The sequence below is a fragment of the Neolamprologus multifasciatus genome, chromosome 19 (genome assembly GCF_963576455.1).
Source record: "Neolamprologus multifasciatus chromosome 19, fNeoMul1.2, whole genome shotgun sequence".
Classification (NCBI taxonomy): Eukaryota; Metazoa; Chordata; class Actinopteri; order Cichliformes; family Cichlidae; genus Neolamprologus; species Neolamprologus multifasciatus.
The window spans coordinates 5,141,251-5,162,492 of NC_140457.1; the positions used below are offsets into that span (position 1 = coordinate 5,141,251).

At 37.5% G+C, this 21,242-nt stretch overlaps 1 long non-coding RNA gene across 1 annotated transcript in view; it reads right to left on the reverse strand.

The window, feature by feature from the left end:
- Positions 1 to 5,581: 5,581 nt before the first annotated feature.
- LOC146495770 (uncharacterized) overlaps positions 5,582 to 21,242 on the reverse strand; it is a 45,850-nt gene continuing 30,189 nt past the window's right edge. The window contains exon 3 of the long non-coding RNA XR_014871038.1: positions 5,582 to 6,437. This is a non-coding gene — a long non-coding RNA (uncharacterized LOC146495770). The remainder of the gene's footprint in view (positions 6,438 to 21,242) is intronic.

Sequence of the window (21,242 nt, forward strand, 5' to 3'; positions counted from 1 at the left end):
AGTAAATTATATGTTTGGCGGAGCAATCACTCTCCTTCACTCTGCATAACATCAGCATAGCAATGAGCAGGTGAATTGCATGAGCGTCTTTTCTTTCTGCAGTGTAAGTAGCAGCAGCGCATTGCATATTATGCCTATGAAAGCAAAATATGCTGTAATGGGAATATTTAAGTCTCCCTATGGATAACATGGAATAGCAGATAGCCACATGATGGTAATTCACTTTGCTTGGATGAGTGTGCTTTGACATTGTTGTCAGGTACACAGAGCCCCTCTCCAAGCTATTTTGCCCTCAGGACATGGTAAGATGTTTACATGATACTCACAGACACGAGTCTCATTGATGTGCTTCCGTCTCAACATGCGAGTAGATGCTATGCAGTAAATAAATTTGCTTCTAGGAAGGAAAAGATTAGCTAGTTTTCCCTGCTCAAATTCAAATCCTGTTGACATACATGTATAAACCTACTCTTCCATACACAGCCTTTCATTACCGCCGGGTAGACAGAAAAACATTCTAGATTATCAGCTTCATTATTTTGAACACATGAAAGGCAATGTGTGCTGAATAACCTGACTCTAAATTATTCCCTCGGGCCCTTAAGTCAAATTAAACCTGGTCCGATGCATTTGTATGTGGAGCAGTGCAACTGACTCGGTCGGTGTTTGCTTGCTGATTTTAAAATGTAATTAAAACCATTTTAAGGTAAATTGTTCCTGATAATCGGGAGAGAAATCCTTGCAGGTTACGTTTGTCAGCGTCTAACCACAGGACTGATCAGAATTCACTCTGTATGATGTTTTTTTTCCCCTAGAATTAGATTTGCCACGAGTTCTGATGCTGCCAATCACACCAAAATCATAAGTCAGAGTATTCGTGAAAAGTACAAGCTTCTTAAAAAAATGAAAAGAATAAAATAAAACACATCTGTGACATTTATCCATCAATTTTATCTTGTCATTTTCTGACAAATTACACTTTGATTAGATTTCTGTTGCAATCACAGTATCAAAAATGCTTCTTCAACTTTCCATAGAAGAAATTTGAAATGCTGAAAATTAGCTTTTAGCAATTTATGCACAGTAGAATGTTTGGCCCAAGTTAGGTGTGTCCTTAAAGCACAACAGACAAAACGTCTGGTAGTTTCCTGATTTATTATTTTTCTACCAGTGATCTGCAGGGCCCATCACGTATAATAGGCCACAGTTTGTTTTCTTTCAGAAAATACGATAACAATCTTGATGTTGTGTCTATGCATTGAAAATGGAATTTGTGGTAGGACAAAATCAGTCTAGTGACCAGCTAGAAAAAGCTAGTATTTGGGTGTCAAGATGGCAAATGATTGAGGTTCAAAGTTTCTCTTTAATGTGCACGCAGCATGTGTTTAAAAGTTGCATATTTGTATTCATCTCATAGATGGCGCTACTCAGAGGACATGTTTGATTATCTGAAATAAACATAAAAATGTTAAGTTGAAGTGTTAATTAGAGAATTGTTTGTACACAATTTTACTGGCTAATTTCACATCGTGTGGTAGAATTATGTCTTTTTTATGAAGATGCTACCAGTTGCATGTATTATGCATTTAAATCTTTTCATCTTCAAAAACAACTTAAAATGTTCTTAAAACACTTGATAGATCCATATGCACTAATCTCATACTGTCATTTCTAATTATATGTGGTAAATTTACAGTACTAATCATTTTTCCCAGACTGCAAGAATTTAGATACAAAATAATATTAAGTGCTATGCTACTGTATGTTTTTTTTTTTTTGTTTTTTTTTAATTTCCATATCTGGTACAAAATCAAATATTTTATATTCAGTTTCTCAGTCAGTTATTTAAATATCATTTTTGCATGCGATAACATCCCGATTCGACATGCAGATGTTAATTATTGATTCTAATTGTTAAACATTAACATTTAAATGCAGTTATATTATGATTAACATATGCATTTTAATTACAGTCTCAGTCCTACATTTTAAACATGTCGTTTAAGATCAAGAATTGATTAAACACTTGGTGGCTAATCACTCATGTGAGAGTCAGAGGATGCACTCTGCAGGTGTGTTTGAGTATGGGTGTGTTGCAGTGTTTGTATGCTTTCAATGTATAGTTGAATTGCTAATTTGAGCAGATGCTGTGTGTGTGTGTGCGCACATATAGCCAGAGAGGCGAGTGTAATGGCATGCAAGAATTTTGAAACAAGACAAACACACGCAGATGGAGAAAGAGGCAGGAAGATATAGATAATTACACATGCTTATCATGGAGTTTTAATGGTTTATTATCCAGCCTACACCAAACTGAGAGCTACCACACATCTACAAGTCAAGTAGATTAGTTTGTTTAGTGTAGCTGTGAATCAGAACAGAGTGTAAAGTTTGAAGTGCAGAGTCTTGGATCATTGTGACATCATCAGAGAAATGTTGAAGTTGTTAAAGACTGGCCAGCAGGTCGATTGCTCAAAAACTTTGTTTATAGCTAAAATGTTAAAACAGGCTTTAGTCATAGTTCTCATTTGTTTTTCTTCTGTGTTTATATACCACAAAATAGAGGAAAATATGGTGACAGTGGGAGTTTCAGATGAGTGAGAGAATGAGACTCGCTGTTGTTTGGATTTCACAAGGAGGACGTCGAACAAAACGCGGTAATTTGCAAAACATGCCGTAAAACTATTGCCGCAAAAGGTAGCAGTACCACAAAATTATTCCACCAGGTGAAAAGTCATCCACTGCAAAATTAAGACTGTTTTAAACTTCGCATGTGAACGTCTTCCACACACCAAAGAAAACAAAATAAACCAGCTATGATACAAGTTTCAGCAAGAGAAACGGCACGGGAGGTTTGAGTCCATGTTATTGTTTATCGAACATGAAGTATATTTGCGGTCTTCTTTTGCGGTTGGTTCAGTGAATTTTGGTAGTGACGTGATGAAACTTAGAGTTTCGGAATCTGTGAGATCTCTGCTTTTTGACAATGTGTCGTTTGCTTGGTTACATAAAGATAAGTGAGTTTGTGGCGTCATTGTTTTTGTTTAGGCACATTTTGCAAAATTTTGTAACTGCCATTGTAATTGTTTGTCGTTTTTGCGGTGTTTGGTGGTTGTAGAAATTGTTTATATCAGCTTTTAGCTGAGATTTTGAGGTTTCTGCGGATACCACACATATTTACATTAAAAAAGAAAACTTGACTTCACTGTGGCTTAAACTGCAGCTCACCCCCTTTGCCCCCAGTACCAGGGGCACTGGGGCTCATGACATATCGTGATATAGCCAAAAAAACAAACAAAGAAACAGCAGCTGTTGGATCCTAAACAAGATTTACTTCTTGCTGCTCTCAGTAAGAATGGAATATGTCCAAATTATATTGGATATACACTCTTAGGCTGTTACATAGCCCTTTACAACTAAACAATCTATCTCGATCAGCAGTGTTGGGGAGTAACGGAATACATGTACCGGTGTTACGTATTTAAAATACAAAATATGAGTAACTGTATTCCGTTACAGTTACCGTTTAAAAAGGTGGTATTTAGAATACAGTTACTTTGTTGAAATAAAGGGATTACACGGTTAGGTTATATGTTAGGTTATGCCCTCTCTGTTGTTGACCCAGACAACAAAGTAAAGCTAGTTTTCAGCTACGAGCCCGACACGGAACCTGACGTATTAGCCAGAGGTCCCTTTACTACGGTTCAGAGCTGCGGACCTGTTTTATATACACACAGAATAGTTTTCTATACGAGATCGCTGCAAAAAGTGCAGCCTTACCTAATGTCCACCCTACTGTTATTCATTTAGCAAGTGAAGCATTTGATCACATCTTTTGGATGAGCGTGAATTTGCATGGTTTGGAAGAGGTCATGCCCGTTTTGAAGAAATCACATCCTAGTAGCCCTAAGGACTATGCATCCATGGGACTTACATCACACATCATGAAGACCCTGGATAAACTCATTCTGGACAAGCTCCAGGCCACAGTGACAGACCCCCTCCAGTTTGCCAATAATATAGATTCAATAAACTGATCTGCAAGTCCAATTGACTTTATATTCTTGGTATACTCTTATATTTTTCTGCTATCTGTACCTGAGCTGTGGTAACGCACAAATTTCCCCGCCGTGGGATTAAAGTCTTATCTTATCTCATCTTATAATGCTGTGGGTTTGGCAGAGAAGTTGACACTGAGTTTTTAAAACGGAGGATTCTGTCCAATGTTTGGACAGTATCAGACAATTCTTCATACCCTCTCCATCTCATCTTGGACAGCCATAGGAGTATATTCAAGAAAACAGTCACTCCACCATATAACACCATAAGAAATCTTTTCTGTTTGGGTGTTAAGTCATTCGAGAGTCAAATGAGAGAGCTCCCTATGACACCATGGCTATTTTCACTTGTCACTTGTGCACCTTAATTCCACTTAGCTCTATATTTTAAAAATATATATTACATTTTGTACCTTTTGTATTTATTTTTAATTTGAGGATCTGTAACAAAACAATCAAAAATTTACTATAAAAAACACAACATAAAAGAAATGAAGAGATATCCAATTGGAGATAAAATAGTGACTGATTACAATTAAATTGAAGCTTACAGGGGACCGATGTGTAATGATGATATTTTCTAATGTGAAGTTAAAGTTAAGTTTTTTAAAACAAATTTTGTTACAGCAGCTCATGAAAATAAATTAATCTAATTAAGGTGGATTAGACATTGATGAGATGCAAGTAGAGATTTATCAAATCATGCTACTAAATAGAGTGAACAAAAAGGCTATTTCCACATTTTCTCAGGCTAACAAAGGGATGAGTAGTTATCCAATTTATTGACTTCAGGCAAGCTTGCGCACACACACACACACACACACACACACGTCAAAGACAGCAAAAACTACAAACAGCACTACAAGAAATAAATGTATTAATCTTGGGGAAGTGATAATTTGACAGATGACAAAGATAATTCCTTAAAGCATGAGCATTTCTTTAGAGCTTAATATGATCAAGCAAAACCAGTGAGCCAGTGATGCATTTGATCTGTTGATCAGCAGTCTTTCAAAAGAAAAATATGTGAAGGACTTTCTCTCTCTGTGAAAAACAGCATGGTTAAGTTGTTCAGAACTTTTCTCAGGTAAAATTGAAAAGAGTCTGTTCTACATAATATCATCAAGAGATATGTCTATATGTAAGAGGGCACCGTGTAGTCCACTGAATCAGCATTTCAAAGTTTGTTTTTTTTTATTATTATTTTAAATCACTGATAAATGTGCTTAAAGCTAAGCAGGAGAGGGACCATGGTGCTTAAAATCACTGCACAGTTCAAAAAACATCTATGATGAAATATTATATCTATAAAGTTTTAGATACAGTATTAAAATGAAAATATAGCATAGCAATGAAAATATAGTAATCACACTTGTCAAGATAAACATCACAAAGTGCTTCATCGGGGCATAAAAACTGTCTAAAAAGCGAAAAAAAAAAGAAGACTTGTTTTTATATGTTTTTTTTTTTTTTTAAAGAGGCCATTAAGTCTGCAGATCTCCAGCTCAGAGAGATTTCCAAAGTTCAACTGCTGCAAGAGCTCTGTCTCCTTCAGTTTTTAGCCTCATGTGACCTACAGCCAATAGGCTCTGATCACATGACTTCAGGGACATGCTGGAGACGTATGGATGTAAAAGTTCACTGATGTAAGATGTTGCTTGTCCATGCAGAGTTCTAAAGGTCAAAACCAGAATCTTAAAATTGATTCTGAATTCAGTGGGGATCCAGTGCAGCTGGGTCAGCAACAGTGTAATATCAGAGTATTTGGAAGACTTTGTCAGAATACTAGCAGCAGTGTTTTGAAAAAGCTGCAGGCGTTCAAAGTAGTTTTTATTGGACAAGCAAATATTGAATTACAGTAGTCTAAATGAGATTAAATAAATGCATGAATAACAATTTAAAATTTCACAGCCTTAAACAATAGGACTTATAATGGGGCAATATTTCTTAATGGATAAAAAAACAAACAAGAGTGAACTAGAGATTTGATACATGATTTTGCACATCTAGCCAGGGGACCAAGAGTTTCCATTGCCTCTGAAAAATCTGAAAGGGGCAAAAATGAGGATTTGAGTTTTTTCTAAATTACATTGAACAAGTTGTCCAATAGTCCAAGCACCAATTAAGGATCAGCAGCTTAGAAACATCCGGGGGCTTAAAAGAGATATATTAATGGAAGTCATATGCATAGCAGCAATAACAAATGCCACATATAACAAAAATAATAAGGCCCCTAAAACAGAATCCTGTAGCACACCATGGGTAATAGAAGTGGAAGAGGATTTGTGCTTAGAAACGGTAACAGAAAATTACCATTCAGATAGATGTGATGCAAAGAACTCCAAAGCACACCCAGATCCACCCAGCCAGTATCTCAGCCTATCAAGCAAAATGTGACACACAAAGCAGAAGTGAGATCCAACACGTATGTTATGTCATCCCTATTAATTTGACAAATGCAGCTCTATCCATTCTCACTGACACTGATATTATTTTGTTTTCCGCATTGCACTTTTTTAAAAAGGCATTTGCTTCTGAGATGTTTCCCCAACTTTCAACACTTTGCTTAAATGATGCACATTTTCCATTCTAAAGTTGAGATAAGCAATATCTAATTGTAGTTCATCTATTAGTTAATAGAATAATTCCTGGGTTTTAATTAATAATGTTTGGCTGCAAAATTATGTGCATAACAGCCGTTTTCAGATGCATATATTATGTAATTTTTTTTTTGTATTTTTACCAGGCAATCCTATAACAGTTTTGAGTAACCTACAAAGACACAAACAAGATACAAGACACAAATGAAACATGCAATCCATCTCTTAAAGATTTTCATGATGCAGGTGTATAATTTCACTCTCCTGTCCGCGTGTTTCTCCTGTCTGGCTTCTTATTTATCGTATGTCAATACCTCTCATTTATTCATGTCTTTGTTTTTGCCACTCACCCTGCTTTTCTCTTGGTTTCCCTTGGTCGTTTCCCTCTTGTTTTCCAGAAGGACTCTGAGTATATGGATGACATCTCAAACACTTTATCTTCTCTTTCTTGATATTTTATGCCATAGCAAGATAAGCCAACCACTGTTCTTTTTTACGATATTCACAAATAGTTCCAAGCTTGTTCACACAGAATAGATTGCTTAAAGCTTTGTGTTATAAATCAATTTATTAACAAGGCTGAGAATTTTTTTTTTTCATTGTGGAATTTTAAAAACTGTTACTGGAATATTTACTTCCTCAAATCAAAATAAACTTAATCTAAAGAATATTAAAAACGCTGTAGCAAACATCTGAAAGTTCTGACTTCAGCTCTTCAGTATTCTGTCAAAGCTTAGCTGAGGATGAAACACTGGTCTATCAATAACAACAAACAAATCTAAGATTACAGCTTGAAAAGACTCAGTACATAGATCACGATATACATCAATCATGCTGCTTAATAATCTGATTCAAATTCAACACCCCCACAGAGATAATAAGAAAAAAGATTAAATTTAGATTTGCATTGACTGAATTAATGCAAGAAATAAAAACAAATGTCTTATTTAAGATGTTTCCCACTTTGGTATGTATTGTCTGAGGGTTTATTGCTGCCTTTTTATTAAGTAGTTTCCATTCTTTTGTTTTGCTGACTGAATAATTTTGGCCAGTTGTGTATCTTAAAGATCTGGGTCCTAATATTCACAGTATTGGATATAATCATGCAAATTTGCTCTTTTGCTAAACTTCTGGGAATTTGTGAAAAGTGGTTGTAAACCAACTTAAATCGCATTTATCATGAAAAATTTTACTAGCAACTAACACTGTCCCACCTCACATTACATGACTGACAGATCATTTATTTATTAAGGTAGCTAGCAAACAAGTCAGCAGGTGAGGTTAGAGAAAGGGTGTGAAGTTATGCTTTGTTAGACTCATAGTAATTTACCCAGTTTGGTTTAAAAAGGTGGGTATTTCTTATTTTACATTCCACAAATGTTCTACAAATAGTCTGTTTCCTGTTAATCATACAAACAGTCCTTGAAGAAAGTAGTAACACATATCAGGTATTATGGTTTTATCTAAACTTTCAGTGATTTCCTGAAGCTAGTGGTAATCTGTCATTTTTCATGCATTAAAACATTAAAACAAGTTATGATGAAATTCCTTATAAAATAAATGAATAAAAAAACAGCCTTATTTTATTGTGGGTATCAAAGTGACTGTGATGTTTTGGATTAATTTCAAATCCCCATGCATGATTCTTTAACCTCAAGTTCAAAGCCAGTATGTGTCAAGATTGCAAAGGCTTTAACTGCTAATAAGCTCATTGAGTGTTTAAGGAATGATAACAGGATTGTCCAGCAGGTATCATGCTTCCAGTAATGGGTTTAACTGGACAGTGTGCATGCTCTTGCAGTGTGTTATCTCACTGTGAAAGTAATGTGTAATAAATAACAGATCACAGTAAAAACAACAATAATATGTGACTCAGCTACCACGTTGAATACAAACCCCAATAAAATGTTGAGATAACAGTGTTTTTGCCAACTGAGCCACATAGGTGTTTCCCCCGGGGGCATGTTATCCCTTCTGCTGTCATCACTGACGACTGACAGCAGCAGACTTTAACTCTGTGGTTTTCTAACAGGTGACAGAAGTACCTTTCTGTTGTATTTTCACTCAGCTCACAGTGATGTACTTAGCATTTGCTGCCCTGTGGTCAAGAATTTAAAGGCAGTTGATGCAATCATTGCTTAACACATCTTGTTGTGCTTTTATTTGGGAAATCACATTATATCTTCATTGTTCTGGCTATTATGTTTCTTGGGAATTATCTTTTTCTATTTATTGGGAAAGGCAAAAACATCTTTATTTTGGTTGTGTTTCACTGCCATTTCCCAAAATGTACATAATGTTATGAAGCAGTTTGTTTATAGAGAATTATTTTTTGCTGCAAAATCATTTTTTTGCAAAACAAAAACAAAACAAAAAACAAGGACTCTACTTTGTTGACAAAAAAAATATTTTTTTTTGACTAATTTCATTATTTGAGTACAAGACATCTGGGTAAAAACACATAGCTAATCTATGCAAAAACTGAAGCATGGTTGGAAAAATATCCACTGTGGTTCAGATCTCTGAATAACATGGTAACATTGCTGATTTGATGGATGATTTCACCAAGAGAAATATTGAAATGTGCTGCAGATTTTTACGTCATTATCAGGCACCATCTGAGCGGGATGGACACGCACAACTCAAAGTCCTTTAGCACTGTGGAGGTTTATTTGAATGACATTTATGTCCATTAACTGAAGCACCTGATGTTCCAAAACATGCGTATTTTACTAAAATGTGTTCACTTTTTAAATTATGTTTCACTAAACAACATTAATCTATTATCTTAAGGTTATTTAAACTTCTTAGGCTTACACAGGGTGCAGTCTTTGAATAATTAAATAAAAAGAAACAGAAATGTTGATTGTGTTCTGAGCTTAAACTTTGCACACTAATGTGAAAACACGATCCTAATCACTCCAAACTTAAGGCATTCAAATGAATGACCTATAACACTATGTGTAAGAGAACGCTAATGTTTCTCATGTCACTCTTTAAAACATACCGACAGACAGACAGAGTCAATTACATTAGCGTATCAACATTACCTCAATCAGCGAACTCATTTGCAGGGAACTCAGTTCTCAATCTGTTAGTACAAACATTTGATAGATAAACACTGTTGTCAGCAATAGCGCAACACTGTCAATGTGAAATTACATCCTGCTATTGGGGAGGAGTACACCTCACGGTGAGGTGAAGCAAAGAGTTGGGCAAGAGAAAGGTGGTGGCTTGGGAAGTGCGGCTCCGAAGAGGCAATTAAACGCACCTTGGGCTTGATGGATTTCTAATTGGAGGCTGATCACATCGGAGGTGTGCTGGATTATAGTGTCTGTAATGAATGGGAGAGACAGAGCGTGACAGATTAGTGCTGTTACGCCTCTCCCTGAATTGTGGGGAGAGTGTGTATAAAAGGCAGTCAGTGTGTGTCTGTATTACAGCATTTGCGTGTGTTTGTGTCCGGATATAACAAGAGTCAGGTGTCTGTATGTGTGTGCAGCATGTGTGCATTATTTTTGCTTGTTTGTTTATTCCGTATTTCTTTCAGGGACTAGTTACAAATGCATTAATCACACAAAAGAGAAAAGATGCTTTGTACCAGTTTTGGCTAGTAGCTAATTTCCATCTGGAGTCCCTGGACGGATAAAACACTGTAAGTTGTGGTTAAAATGTGCTGCAGATAGCCCTACGAGGATGTTAGTGTATACTGTATCAGTGTAAAATGTTGTGTATGTGTGTGCGAGTGCATATATCACTAAAATGTTACAACCCCAATTACAAAAATGTTGTGATTCTGCCTGAAATACAAACCAAATTCAATGATTTGCAAATCTCATAGACCCATGTTTTATTCACAAAACATCATAGACGCCACATTAACTCTTTGAGCTGGGAGGGAAAGTTTGTTATTTTAAGAAAATATTCGCTCATTTTCAATTCGATGGCAGCCATACTTCAAAATAAAAAACAAATTGAAAAACTTGGAGCACAACCATGTTTACCACTTTGGAGCAGCTCATCTTCTTTTATCAACAGCCTGTAAATGTTTGGGGGTAGCACTTTATAAATAATGTCACACTCACACTAATAAACATTAGTAAGGTATTAGCAAGTGCTGAGTTCATCATTTAGTAATGATAAAAACAAAGTGGAGGAAATGCAAAAGAACAAAAAAGACTTTTAGAGATGGGAGGATGTGGTCAAATAAGCTCTCTCTCTCACTCTCTCTTTCATGTTTCATGCTAATCATCCTGTCCATCACCATTACATCCGCAGTGATGATGGACAGGCTGACAGATGCTGACAGGCAGGAGTGTCTATGGACTATGATGTTTCCAGGCAACATTGTGACCTCTAGTGAGAGTAGGGGAGCAGGTGGAAAAGATAAGTGGAGGTATGCTCTGGAGAATAGGGGAATGGAAGTCAGCAGAAACAAGATAGAATACATGTGTCCGTCAACGAGAGGGAGAAAGATATAGCCCGGCTGCGACAAAAACAGAAGAGGACAGAAAAGATTAATAAATGTTCTGAAGGGGAGTTTTGGTACAACAGAAGAGGGTATTAGGGACAGGATTGAGGCGGAGGATCCACCTACCCTTAAAAGGAAAAGCCAAAAGAAGAAGGAGAAGGGAACAACTGTGCAACTGCACAATCCAAGAAGTACAGAAAATAAGATAAATTTGAATCCGTGACTCCATAAGTCGAGTACAAAAGAGAATGACAGGTATATTTTTGTATTTCTGTGTGATGTGTAACAACAGTGTTTGAGTGTGCTTCTGTACAATTTACAGTGTCATCCGCCTGTTGTGCATCAAAGAGAGCATCAGCTAGTTGTTACTAACATGACTGAAGATAACCAAGTGTGCAACAATAGGGATGAACTGGGAAGGGTGCTATGAAGGCGATGACGGAGGTAGAGACAAAAAAAAGAGAGAAAAGGGGATCAGAGGGAGTAGTCAGCTTCGACTGTTTTGAACAAGCAGACGGAGAGGCGGAGAGGAGGTGGAGAGAAAGAGGGGGGATGAAAAGGAGACTGAATGAAGTGAGAAAACAGAGGGGGAGACAAGAGACAGTTGGTGTGTATGTGTGTATGTCTGTAAAGTGAAGGGGAAAAAAAAAAAAACAGGAAGAAAGAACAGGCGAGGAACTTTTAATGGCCCTGCTGTTGTCTTTGTCAGCACACTGTGACAGCCAGAATCAATTATTAAACAAGACCACGAGCCTTTGGAGGAGAAAAAGAAGACACTATAGTGGCGAGGTGATGAGAGCAGGGCAGAGGGGTGGAGGGAACATTAGAGCAGAGCGTTGATGTAAAGGGGATCAGGAAAGGAGAACAATGTATGGAAAGGACAGATGAGGGTAAATTAGGAGATCGAGCAAAAGGAGAAGACGAAGGGGAAAAACAAAGCTAAGGAGAGAAAAACAGTCAAGAGCAAGATGAGACTTATTTTTTTGTTTTTTGCAGGGAAGCAACTGTAATTGAGTGATAGAGGAGTGGATTAAATGAGATGCAAGAGGCGTTGTGCCTTCTTTCATGTTGTAGTCCTTCAGGTCATGCTGTGTGTGTTTCATTGTTTTATAACCAAGCAAAGGAGAACTTGAGCCTCTGGGAATGTTGGTATGGAGGAGCTGGGTTAGTGTTGCACCACACAACAGAAGGTTTGTGAGTGTTGTTTTTGAAGGGTGGTAACACAATACACAAAAAACGAAAATATATGCCAAGATTATGGAATTTTGCGTTCTGCGTTATAGAGAATGGAAAGCAAAATTTAGAAAAATTAAGTACACCTCTAACGATTTCATTGCTTGTATAACCACTTCTATTAACAACTTGAAATAACGCTCTTCTGTGTTGTGCCATCCATTTAGCCAGAGGTTGTTCGGTTTCCCCGATGTATATATCACATCCATCCTTCTGCACTTAACAGCATGCACTAAATTACTCTGTTCTGATGAACCCGATCCTCGGGCTGGACCTGTTTGTGGAGTGGTGTGTTTTGAGGTTTGAAAGCCCCAGAAACAGGTGTTTTGAGAAAATGTAGCTCAACTGTTCCCTTTTCAGAAGATTTTCTTCTGCTTCAGAAGACCTGCCTCTTCTGAAGGTTGAGAAAACCTGCAGGCCAGGACTCCACAATCTATTTACACCTACAGGGCAGTGACCACTTGTTCAATGATGAGAGCGTAGGGTACACCTTCCTGGATGGGGAGGAATGCTGTTTGAAAGGGGAGTCAGAAAGACCATCTCTGAAACCAGGAGGGGGCCTATCTTAGATGCTACAGCTTTCACCATCTTACAGTGCTGTGATTACAGCCATTCCCCAACTCTATGTAAATGGTACTGTAAATGGCTATTGAACATTTCTCTCACTGAAAATGCAACATGAGTAATATTTTCTTACCTGGATGAGCTAGCATGCATCAAGACATAAGAGTCAGTCTTATTTTGAACTACTAATCTTAGCATCGAGGATGTGATGCTAATTGTTTATTTATCAAGCTTTTTTTGTAGAAACCAGACACTACTGATTCCTTCCTAAACAAATCAACAAACACAAGCAACAGCTCAAGAACTAATAAGTACTCCTTCATATTATTTACTTATTTGATGCCTTACTTATATGCAGTAAAGGTACAGCCATCAACAAAAAGCCTCTTATGATACAGAGTTCAAGGGATGTTGAAATAATAGTAGTAAAAAATCTAAAGAATCATTATCAATGAATTTAAAGGTCACTGCTGGGGGATTATTAGATTCCTGAGACAAGCGTGTCAGAGCAAAGCAACAAATGAAACAATCTCAGCACACAGAGGCCACAGATTGTGGCTGACCCAGCTTGAGAAGAGTGGAAGAACAAACAAAATAAGAGCGAGGCAATTCATCTCATCTCATTACAGTTATTTAGCCAGAAAATGTTATTTAGGACACACTGAATGTTGCAAGAGTGGTTCTACAGTGTATTACATACCAGATATAATGGATAGCTGAAGTGTCCCTACTCTTTAAGACTGTAGTTGTTATTCCTTAAACCCTACAGCAGTACAGTACAGCAGCTGGACTTTTTTCTCTGTTGTTGTCAGTTTTATATAATGACCAGAAAACGACTTCTTCCTGATAGTCATGCGAAAACCAGCCCACCATGGCTACACATAAGTCTTAGCTGGTTTAGAAGGAAATACAAGTGCATACACTAATCCTCAAGCGATCGTCCAGATTTTTAAATTAGTCCTTGTTTGTCATCTTGTCAAATTGTAGCAGCTATCATAATGGTCATAACTAAGATGAGATAGCCTTTGTCAGTTGCCCACAACCGAGATGACAGACCTTGCCGACCGTACATACAATACACATCACAAAACATCACATTGGGGAGACAGGTCAGGCTAGGTAGCGAGGAAAAAAACATCGAAATGTGTAACACAAAAGGATAATACAGGAATGCACAGATATCAACACACCATAGCACAATAAACACAGACAAGCAACATGGGAAAGATTAATATATTAAATAATTTATAGTAAAGTGTTATTTTTCTATGTGGTACAGCACTGCCAACATATCCACGAAGTTTGTGCTTCATTTAGTGAGAGAAATTCTAGTATTTGGAGTTTGTTAATGTGTTAGCTCGCTTCCCAGCCTTGCTAGGTTGACTGATAATTTTGCACTGAAGTCTCGCTCTCCAGACTCACTGACTTCACATTTACTTCAGCTGCAGATCCCAGAAATAACTGGACAAATAAAGGTTGAATACTTTAAAGAGGTGTATTCTCAACACAGATGCAAGAGTCCAGTTTGACCAAAGGGCACTGAAAGATCCACTTAAATCAGATGTGACTAGACCAGCTTCAAAGGGATGGAGAATGCACAGTTTAAAGAAAAAAATCATTTTCTTTTGTATACAAAAAGAAGTGACAAAAGCCAGAGAACACCACAGTAGATTATCCAGTGGATGAGACATTAGCAAAACAGTTATGAGCTAAAATAAATGACTGAGGAAACCATTTTTGGATCATGCATACAGAATATTGTTATTATATGATCTGTATTGTATTATTATAATCCCTTCCAGCTTGGATGGGCAGTTAATTTTCAACAGCATTAACAGACATTGTTTAAGCCTGTTATTTTAAAATGCCCTTAACCTTTCCTACTGAAATGTACTATTTTCAACTGAGGTTTTGAAGCACAATTATTCCTTAATGTCATGAGAATAACAATGGACACTGTGTAAATTACCTTTTGTTTGTAATGTTAAATGTATTCTAAAGAAACAGTGTCTAATTTCACAATGACAGAAAGCCATCACAAAGTACTTTCATCACAGGGATGTTTTTTTTTCTCAGGCAATACTTTTAAAACATACATTTTTGTAAGACAGAACAAACTAATAATTTACTAATACAAACGTAATACTGATAAGCTGGTGTGTGGAATAGCTTCAATGAGAGCTTAACTATGAAAAAGCAAAAAATCCAATTTGGTGTGCCTTCATTTCTAGCTGGAATAGCTGTTCATCTCCTACTTAAATCACGTCACATTTACAAATTATATTTTTGATGAATGTTTAAATTATGCAAATATAGGTTTTAATTGCTGAGGCGTGTTTTTTGTATTTATAATCACTTAATATTATTATTATATTTTTAATTCAGTCGTCTTGCTTTAACAAGGTATTAAATAGCTTGTGATTATTATCTGGCATTATCTACTTAGAATAATTTAATCACATTATAAAGTGGTAATCTGCCACCAGTCCAGCTTAAAAATACTTAAGGTGTTACATTTGTCATGTTTTTTTCTTATGCTGCAAGTGATGTAATTATGATACATTTCTGCCATTTTTAAAAATCCAGGATAGTGCAGGTGCAGAAGACTCTTTGCCTCATTAAACCAATCTGCTTTCAGGTTCTATGATATTCTGACATATTTAACCAGGGTTAGATTTTCAGCAAAACCCCAGTTTTTTTTTTTCCTTCCAAGTTCAATCTATTTTTGCAGCAGCAAGTAAGTGAAGGCTCAGTTGCGGTTTGGTCTTATCAAAAGTGATGGAATTATGAATGTAGAAAAAAAAAGTCAAATTTTTACCATCTAGAAAGGCTATAAAATATTTAATGTTCAATCTTTGTTTTTTCTTCAGGTTAAGCATGCATAAATTCAATAAGTAAGACCTGCATTTTTCTATCTCCCTGCATTAATTGACTATTTGAAAGGACATGTAACTGGTTGACCTGTTTAATAATTACCATTTACAGTCTGTCAGTAGTTTAGTGGTCATGTGTTTCCTTGAAAAAGTATCTATGATGAAATAACTAAAGCCAAGATGTTTGGGCTGGACCAACCCAAATTATTTTAAAGAGGGAATTACTTCACATGGTAGCATTTATCCAACAGGCAAACTTCACACTCCAGGCATGACAGAAAGTTGGAAACATGAAATTGTCCAAAAACGTTTTGGTGTACTGAAGCATGAAGACTTCCTTTCACTAAGGGACCGAGTATACCTCTTAAAAAACAGCTTTCATCTCCACCAAACTTCACACTTGGCACAATGCAGTCAGACAAGTACCGTAATCCTGGCAACCACCAAACATAGACTCATCCATCTGATTTCCAGATGGAGAAGGGTAATTCACCACTCAAAAACAAATCTCCACTGCTCTGTAGTCCAGTTGTGTTGTGCTTTACAGCTCTGTGTCCAATGATTTGCAGTGTGCTTGGATGCAGCGGCTTGGCTCTGAATGGACTGTTCTTGAGCCAATCTGAAGCCCACATGAAGTTGAGAAACTGAGAATCTGAGAGACTTGGTGACACACTGCCACCACTTGACTAAGTTGCTGTCATTCTCAGTCGCTTCCTCTTTGTTATTATAAACTTCTCCACAATCACTAACAGCTGACTGTGGAATATTTTGTAGGAGGAAATTTCGTGAATGGACTTGTTGCACAGCACCTCTTATTATGGAACCACACTGAAATTCACTGAGCTGAGAGTGACCCATTCTTTCCCAAATGTTTGCTGAAGCAGTCTGCATGCCTAGGTGCTTGATTTTTTATAGATCTGTGGCAATAGAAGTGATTGGAACACAGATTTGGATGGGTAAGTAAATATTGCTGGCATTCCATGTATAAATATATGAAAACCAAATAAGAGGTGTTAAATTTGTCTAAATCAAGGACATGAATCAAGGATCCAAAACAAAAACAGGTTTGACTCATACTGACACTGTAATGGCTACATCAGTTAAAACAGGACCAAAGGAGGATGTGGAGTAATGGTAATTCTTAAGTGTCCAAATAATACTAATACTAATACTAAGGAGAGATCATTTGGAAGAACTGAACATAATATATGTTCAGACAGAGAAATTTGGCAATTGGACTCTGATGACCCATCATGACAGAATGGGATCTCAGCGGTGATAGGATTTAGGACAGGACCCACCAGAATTTAGATGCTGGTGGTGAAGATTAAGACTGAGGCTTGGATGGAGCTCTGAGTGTACTGGGTGCAATTGAGATGGGAAGGGTGTGGGTTGCAGGAATGAGAGTCTGAAAGGGAGAACGAATTGATGCAGAGTGGCATCTAATTGGCTCAAATGTGGACAAGAAGATGACTGGACTAAAGTAATGATGTCAATATTGACACTGACAGCATGGGAACGTGGTAGTGATGTAAAGAACAGGCTAGCAGCCAAACACCCAGAAAAGGCAGGTGAGTGATTACAGATCTTTCTTATTAAACATATGCATAAGCTTCAGACGAGTCAGCTTCTTAGAGTTTCTAAACCTTTATCCATAAACCCTATTCTTGATTTTTGCTCAACCCCAAGACTAAATAACTTTTCTTCCTTAAGATTAAAAGGTTGCCTTATCTAATTAAAAATCATATTTATTTTACAACAGTGATTGCAATAGGTTTGGAAAGCCATGGCATCCTGCAAACATGGATACCAGATCAGAAAAAGTTTCTCTGTGCGTTTTGACAGAGCACTTGTAAATTTGCTGTCAAACTTGTACAGAGCATGTTTTTTGAATACCAGTGATAAATAAAGTGCTTAAAAAAAATAAAGATATTATCAAATGTAGCTGTAACTTTGCTTTAGTGGTTGCTTGTGGATGCTGAGGTGAAACTTATAACCAACTGGGAATTTAACTTTAAAGCAGCAGGTGGGACTTAAGGGGTTTTTCATCTAGTGGATATCCCATTTGGGAAAGAATATCTTCATGCTTGTGCCTTTATTAAACCTGGAGGGGAGCAGCTCTGCATTTCAGGAGTCACATTGACCAGCAGAGCAGCTGTTCTTCACCCTGCTCGGTCAATATGTGCAGTGAAGAGAGCAGAATGGCCACGATCACACAGCTTGCCTCCTTTTTTATTGAGTCACTTTGCAACAAACACTAAGAGCTATGAGTTAACCGTTAAAAAACCTTAAACAAATTAGAACAAATGTGAAAGACTTAATATTGTATTGTCTAAATCATCATGTATTTGATAACTGATGAATAATTCAATTGTCAACAGAGCTATGTGCTGTTTAGAAAGAACAATCAATTACAAACTGCTCTGATATTCAAGAACCTCCAGGATATATGTGCCAGGTTTGAAATGAAAAGCAGCTTGTTCAAATATTGTTGCTTTATTTATACTGACAGTTAATTCATGTTGCCGTTTTATAAAACATTTGTTTTAAACTGACTTAAGTTTAAAATTTAAACGACATCCAATTTGCTATTTTGCAGTAATAACAAATGTGATAGACATTTATTGAAATACAGATTTGTTTGCTGAAGGCCATAATTTGGTACCATGGCCTTCCTTTGGCCATGCCCCAACTCTCCACCAAATTTGATGAAAATTGGACAGATAGCTTTTGTCTTATTATTCCAACAAGCATACATATATAGAGTAAAATAAATATTGGTGAAATGGCCAAACCAGCAAACAACTGTGAGGTAATAAAGTCAAAGAAATGGTACCCATTTGCCACATTGGTGTGCTCAGTCTGAGGCACCACAAAGAAATGGTTCTCAGCTGTTGGGTTGGGTGTAATAAGCCAAGCCAGATTGGCTCTGCTGATAGCAATAGCTTGGCTCTATCTGTTGCTCAGTCCAACACTGTGGTGAAAATGTAAATAGCTCAAGCACCATTAAATGGATTGTAGTGAAATGCCTTGCTGATATGTGTTCGTGTGTGTGTGTGTGTGTGTGTGTGTGAGTGCGAGGGGGGGTGTAGTTTCTAATTTTTGTATCAAAGTCCCAGAAAGCTTACTGACAGCACTCTATTGTGTCATTAGAAATTTGCCTTTGACATGACTTTCTTTTTTTTGGTTGGGAGGCTTGTATTAGTTCACTAGTATGTTGACTAGATGAATAAATAAATATAGCTGTCCAGGATAACAATGCCCATTTTATATTTGCAGCTAGACTCAGTGAAAAAACTGAACTTTAATCGCTCCATTATTGAGGGAAAAGGGTCACTATTTGTCAAAGGAAAGCTAACGTAGCTAAAGCTAAATTAGACCATAGAAAACTAATTTTCTGAGAGAATAACAAGGTAACTCACACTTAAATTTTTAATCTAGCAGGCCAGAGGCCATTAACTTTAGATCTACATAGTAGGGGTGCAACGATACACAAAATTCACGGTTCGGTTCAGTTCGATACTTTGGTGTCACGGTTCGATATTTTTTCGATACAAAAAAAAAAGTTCATGCCTTTTTAATTTGTCATTTATTAAATTTTCACGGCACATTCTGCACCAAATCTCTGTGCGTTCATCATTTGTTTGAAGCCAGCTCACCTCCTGCAACCACTTTTCCGAGAATACGAGCTTCTTTTGTGGTTCGGACTCCTTCTGACATTTCTTTGGAGGCGGAGGTACATCACAGTAATTGCTTAAAGGAGCTTCTTCGACATCTTTAAGAGTTCTAAACAAATGTCTGTCCTCCTCCTGAAAATCTTATGTAGGCAAACACGCGTTGCAACTTCTTATCTTGTGCGCGTTTTTTATTTTGACAGCGAATGCGCACCTGCGGACAACTTATGTGCAGCCCTGGTTATTTAGCTTGTCATATTGCAGCCACAGAAATTCTTTTGTCCATGAAACCATAAAGCTGCTCTTTCTTTTTGCCTTATAGTCTGATTTGTCATAACTTTTCCGTTTTGTGGTAAGCTTTTCTTTGGCTGTCACTTCTTCACCCTGACGTGTCTTATTTGGCTCAGCAGAACTAAAATATATATCCTGCTGCTTTGACACACTCACTTAATGCTCAGCGATTCTCTGCGCGATCAACCTCTCACATGTTTAAGCTGCGGGAGATTTCACTTGTCATGTTTGCATAGTAAGCTAATGATTGATAAGACGATGTCAGAGGAATTGGTGCGCAAATTATCATCACTCACCAATCAGTACTGTCGCTCTCTATACACAGTTCGCGCGATTGCAAAGTGAAAGCAAAAAACAAGCGCAAATTCAAACGCGATTTCAATATGTCACATTGACAGTGGCTCACCGATGCCAATGACATAATTACCCAGCTACATTTCCGAAAGAATGCAAAAGCATTGACATAGATTTTTCCTTCCTACGATAGGCCGACGGGCAGGGCAGAGAGATTTTGGTAGCCCGACTGGAAAAATCGCTAGCGATTTTGCGAGCCCTGTATCTGATTGAGGAATCACTCATCTTTGGAAAAGAGAGTTTATTACAGAGAAATGTCTCTTTCCAAAATAAAAGCTCTACTATACGCTTCTTCTGGGCTATATTCTCAGCAGCATATTAAACATATCAGGTCCCCATAAGGAGAATCATGTGCTAACGGCTGTCTAAATGACTCGGGTAAAGTTTGTAGCATGCCTGCTTGTTGTTTTTCTCTGCTTCCACTTGTCTTTGCACTAGGATGATGTCGGCATAAATGTGCAGTCATATTCGTTGTGTTCCCACTAGTGCTGTCAGCGTAAATCTCATTGAAATGACGTTAACGCCACAACACGGAAAATCTCCGTTAACGAGCTACCGCGGATCGCCCCGTGCGTGGGGCTGGACGGCCAACACGTTAACGAGCTAACTGCGCTAACACACTAGTTCCCACCCATGTAATTGAGCATTGCTGGCACATCCAACATACTGTTTTACTTTAGTCCATGACACGCTTACCTTCAGGGTCATACTTCACATGAAAACCAAAATAGTTCCAAACGCCAGATCTGAATGAGGGTGGGGGAGGTTGAATTTGCCATGTTGCAAGGAGAGCTTAACTTCTGTCTGGCTAGCTTGCCCTGTGCTCAGTGAATCTGTGTTCGACTACTCCGCCTAGGCTGCACTGTCGAGCGCAGATCCACTGAGCGCTCAACACAGACAGCATCGTCAGAAGAAGTTGATAAAATAAATTAAAAATTTTGTATTGTTCGATACATATGCGTACCGAACCGAAAGCACTGTATCGAACGGTTCAATATCGATACGAGTATCGTTGCACCCCTACTACATAGATATAAATCTCAGTGTTTGCCGTATTCTACTGATTTAACTCACTTTGTCTTCTCCCGACTGCCGTATCTCAACCAGGCAGCGAACCTATTTTC